The following is a 6,000-nucleotide window of genomic DNA, read 5'->3' on the forward strand; positions in this document are numbered from 1 at the left end:
TATTTATATAGATGCACGACATCATTTCATGGGGAAAGGAAATGGGCTAAGGCGCTATATACGCAAACTACCTAATCAGCTGGTATAAGATGATTATGATGCCCGAAGGGACTGATATATATATATATATATATATACATATATATATATATATACATACTCATGCTGCATCAAAATTTCATATGCACATACATGTTTATCAGAGTTAGTCACAGGAATAGATTGAGTCTGTTACTCTTTTACCATCTTAGTCGAGATATATTGTTTCAGTTCTGGCTTACTGTTATAGCCCGTATTTTGTACGTTTGGATAATTCAGAGTCGTCGTGGGAAGTTAAGGGCGAAACCAATTTCAAAATTATATTAATGCACAAGTTGTTATAAATATTATTTATGACTGTTATTAGTATGGAAATATTGTAAGAGGCTAAGGACAAGAAGAGAAATTCGCAAAATGGCCTACGGAAATATTGCGGAAAGAATAGGGGCAAAATGGGAATTTTGCAAGGTCCAAGAAGTTCATGAAATGGCCATGTTGGCCGTGTGACATGCATGGTGCATGTCCAAATTTTATTAACTATAAGGGCTATTTGTGAATTAAAGAGAAGAAGGGGTCAAAACTTGCTTAAGAACACACATGGTCTTCTTTGACCAACTTAAAGGAAAATCCAAAAAAATTAAAGAAACCTCTAGAGAGGGGCATGTGCCCCTCACATGTTGGGAGCTTACATATATATATATATATGATTAAGTCTTGAAAGGAAGACAAAATTTTCATTTTCATTCTAGACAATTCAAGAAAGAATGAAGAAAAAAAAAAAAGGAGGGGGCGGCAATAGGGGCTGGCCGAACCAGCCCCATGAGTTGATCATGGAAAAATTATTTTTCTTCTAGTTTTCCACTAATTGGAAGGCCCTCTACGACGTGGAATAGTTGTTGGAGCAAATCAATCGTTTGTTGTGGTCTTGAATAACTCTAGCCGTGGGAACACATGGATGGAAGAAGGTAAGGTTCAATTCTTACTTTTATATGTTATGCTTGGTTTGTGTATGTTATGGTATGTGTGGAAATGAATGGAACTCATAAAATATTGGAGTTGATGTTTGGCCGTGTATGTGTGTGATTAACAATGTGTATGTAGAGTTGTGTTGGGGTGATGAATTAGTTAGTATTCAACATGCTTGTGTGTTGTATTAACGTGTGGAAAATGAATAAAAATCATGGAATGGGTGTATTGTGATTTTGGCCGAAAATGGACTGTTTTGTATGTCAAAGAATGAACTAATTTTATTTAGCATGTTTGGGTTGTTGTGTCGTGGATTATGAGATGTAAATGACAGCTTAATGATCCAAGATGGTGTCGTAATTGTTGCGGACTGTTTTTGGAAGCCAATTTGAATCAAATGTAGTTTCTTGTAATTATGATAATAATGTTGTTAAAGTGTGGTTTGTTGGTGTAGTTTGTGGATTTGAAGAAAGAAATGTGTTGTGATGGTTCCTATGGAAGTTGGAAGATTTCGGGTTCCATGGTGCATTGTTGGGTTGTTTGAATATTTTTTGATTTGTCCGAGGCGTTCTTGAATCTTGTTTAAATAGTTTTGATTAGTACTTGAATGCATGAAGATGGATGTTGGTTTGATTGCATGTGGTTGATTTGAATGAAAGTGGAATGTCGTCGAATTGTATAGAAAAGGGTCATTAATGTTAGAATGTGTTTTGAACCTCTTATTGATGTTGTAGCTTGGTTGTTGGTTGGGTTGTTGTTGAATTGGGCCGAGCCATATTCTCGGGGTTGGTATATTTACAGGGGAGATGCTGCCGAAATTCCGGCAGAATATAAGCAAACGTGTTTGAAAGGTTAAGGCAAGTATGTGACAACGAATCTAATGAATGGATGAATCCTTTTGAATGTAGATTGACAAGTTGGATGAACAAGCGTAACTAGTTGGTCGCGGCACAGGTATGTAAGGCTTACCCTTTCTTTCTTTGGCATGTCCTAGAGCCAAGTAAGGTATACTGTGATATGCCGCCTTGGGGTAACTCTGTTCTGTGATTCTGAGTCTGATTATGATTCTAATTCACTTCTTGACCTGAGTTTGTGATCCTAGTTCATCCCTTGATATAAGTATTTGATATAAGTATTTTGATATAAGTATTTTGGCACAAGTATTCTGATATACGTATTTTGATATAAGTATTCTGATATAAGTATTTTGATATAAGTGTCTTGATGTAAGCATTTTGATATCAGTCTTCTGATATAAGTGTTTCGATATGAGTATTTTGATATCAGTATTCTGATGTACGTATGCTGATATAAGTATTCCGATATGAGTATCCTGCTATGAGAATTCCGAAATCAGTATCCTGATATGAGCATTCTGATACGTTTATTCTAGTTCGAGAACTTCTGTAAGATTTAATTTCCCTAACTTCCGTATACGATCTCGGATTGCTCTAAAATGTTCGAAGAGGTTTCTGTATCAAGACGTTCATAATTTTCTTATACGTAAGTATGGTTCCAAAATCTCTATTTGATCTGATTCGTAAGGACATCCGAAGGTGCCTGATATGACTATGACTCTGATTCTCCGAAAAAGACTTCTGAAACGCTTATAAAACACTCGTAACTTCCTCATACTACGCCGGATTGACCTGAAATCTGTTCCGAGCCTCCAGGTATCGGTAAGTACACTGGTCTGTTGAGTTTTGATGTCTATGCATGTGGTTTCTCACGACTCTGCTCGTGCATGACTCAATGTATCTTTCATTGCGATCCGGGCCAGGTTCTGTTATGTCCTCGTGTGTCCGCTACGATATGATTCACTACGTCCCGGGCCAGGTTCTGTTATCCTGCGCATTCCCCTGCATTGTTCACCGCGTCCCTCATAGGCGGGCCGGGCTCTGTTATATGGTATGATGATATAATGATATGGGGTGGTGGCCAGGATGGCATATGATTTGTCTGTTCACCGCGTCCCGTACTAGAGGGCCGGGCTCTGTTACCGCACCCCTCACTGGAGGGTCGGGTTCTGATATATGCATATATGATACATGAATTTGATATATGATGATTCTGTTTACCGCGTCCCTTATCACAGGGCCGGGTTCTGTTATACGCAATGTGACATACGAATCTGAGTATTCCGTCCGATATACGACATCATCTGAGTATTCTGTATGTTCTGCATTCCGTCAGATATATGACATAATCTGTACGTTCTGTATTCCGTCTGATATATGACATCATCTGAGTAATTTGTACGTTCTCTATACCGTCCGATATATGATATCATCTGAGTATTCAGTACGTTCTGTACTCCGTCTGACGTATGACCTTATCTGTGCGTTCTGTACGTGCCACACTCCTTCTGACATCTGGTATCGGTATGTGCGATCTGTGTCTGGAAAGTAAGTATGTCGGCATTCTGTATGCTCTGTATGATTTTGTTATGCTCTGTATGATTTGTACGGTCTGTATGATCTGTATTGGTCAGTATGGTCTGTGTCGGTCTGTATGAATTGTGTCTGAGAAGCAAGTAATTTGGTAATCTAGATAACATGCGTACTCTTGGTACTGTTTGTTTCGATTATGGTTCTGCTTTCTGTATTCTATGCCTTACATACTCAGTACATATACCGTACTGACCCCTGTTCCTTGGGGGCTGCGTTTCATGCCGCGCAGGTACTCCCAGACGAGATAAGGACACTATAAAATATATTCCAACAGTGGTGGCGAACTCCAATTGCTCCTGGAGGACTGCCAAGTCAGGGTATGGTATATGTGTTATGGTTTTTGTATGGTGTTAGAGACTTTGCAGACAGCGTCGTGGGTATAGTATGCCAGTCTGCAAGCGGCTCCGTCAGCCGATACGTCGGTCTGTGTTATGTATTGAATTTTGTATGACTATAGATTTGTTCGCTTGGAAGCTTCGAGAAGGAATATTTCTGAAAAGAATATTTCAAAAAAAAACAATTTACTATGTATTTTATCTGATTTGATTTAAAAGTTTGACGTAACTTTATGTGCAGCAAGAGTCTGAGGGTTCGCTTGGCCCTAAGTAACGGTCGGGTGCCCATCACACCCTAGTAAGGTCGGGGTGTGAAACTTACGTACTCGGTACATTATTCGTATTGTCGTCCCTTTGCCTGGGGGTGCTGCGTTTCATGCCATGCATGTGTTTACAGATGAGTAGAAGACATTGGCTATAGGATTTTCCCAGGCTATCAGCTGGATTGGTGAGCTCCATCTCAGTTCGGAGTGTTGCCGAGTCACAGTACTTATGTTATGGTATCTCGTGTATGTTAGAGACTTTTGCAGACAGCGTCCTATGGATAGTGCGTTGAGATGTGGACAGTGGTGTAAAGCGACCATATCGGTCGATGAGTTTTTATTTATTTTTTTAAAAAGATTTTATTGTGACCAAAGGTTTTCACTGAATTAACTATAAGGGTGAAGTTCCTGATTTGACGAAAGAGTTTTATTGAAAAGTTTTTTTTTACCTGACAGAAGCGTCATTTCATAGATTAAAGGTTCACAAAAAGTTGTGACTCCTGGATGGAATAGTAGTATAGCACTCTGTCGAGTAAGGTCTTGGGTGTCAGTCACGGCCCTCCAATTTAGGTCGTGACAGAAGTGGTATCAGAGCAGTTCGGCCTAGGGGTTGTCTGCAAAGTCATGTCCAGTAGAGTCTTGTTTAAGGGTGTGAAGCGCACCACATTTATAATCAGGAGGCTATAGGGAATTTTGGATGGTTACCTTTCTTTCATATCTAAGAACGTGCGATAAGAGCCAAGTCATAGGAAATGGAATTCCTTGCACTAACCCTTGATTTCAGCAGAAGAATGGTACTGACAAAGGAAGTGAATGATGATATTTGGATTACAGGGACAATATAAGTTAAAGGAAACAACACAGCGGTAAGTATTGGTAAAAAGGATTATAAGTCAGATATGGTAAGGATGTTGCAAGTATGATTGAAATGTATAGCTAATGAATGGAAGAGGAAGCGACTAGTGAAGTATAAAAGGACAATCGATAAAGGTTCGGGTATATTCCGAGTTGTGACGCATGAGGTAAGTTTCGTCCTCAATGCCTTTCTGTTCTATATTGAGAGCCCTGTATGGCTAAGGTGTGCTAAGTATGTATATAATTAGCTCTGGGAGGCACTGTATGTTTCTCTGGGTTGCGTGCAGGTCTTTCATAGTAAGAAATATAAGGGACACTCTGCTTAAATTTTCCTAAAATTTAAGGACAAGGACCAAAGAAGGATAAGGACCAAAGATTTAGGAGATCACGAATATTATACGTCTATGATTGCTACAGGTCGATTAATAGGGAAAGTATGGGACAAGATGATATGGAATGATAAGATGAAGATGACACTACAAGTGGACATTGGGCATTAGTTATTGGAATAAAAAGTACTATTCCGGCTGGCCAGATAGTTGGGTACATCATTATTTCAAGTATCCCTAGGGATTCTTAGAGGCAAGATTTGAGATTTAAAGTAGTATTTTTGGGTAATGACAAGTAGGGAACTTAAAGGATTCGTAAGTGAAAGAACAAAAGCGATAACGAAAGGATTATTATGGGATGATATTTTGATCGAGAATGGCAATGGAATACAACTCCATAAAGTAAAGCCTTTAAGGGGGAAGCGAGTAAGCTTGGGCACGAGCACAAGGACTAAAATAATATGTTGTAGATGTTGTATTGGGAATGGATTATAGAGATAGTTCGAAGTAAGAATTGTTGTGGAAATAAGATTAACAAAATCTGAAGGCAAGTCAGCAAATAAATAGAGTAACTATGGAGTATCTTTTGAGATTGGACTGAAAATAATTCGTGGGAAAGAAAAGAAATTGAACGATATTCTAGTAGGGGAACTTAATGTCCACAAAATGGGAAGGATATGACAAGAAAATAGAAGGGAATGCAAGGGAGTTTTAAGATAGTCTTGGTGTGCATGAAGAATGGTTTATGAGGAAGATGATTAGT

Source organism: Lycium barbarum, chromosome 8 (assembly GCF_019175385.1).
Source record: "Lycium barbarum isolate Lr01 chromosome 8, ASM1917538v2, whole genome shotgun sequence".
NCBI lineage: Eukaryota > Viridiplantae > Streptophyta > Magnoliopsida > Solanales > Solanaceae > Lycium > Lycium barbarum.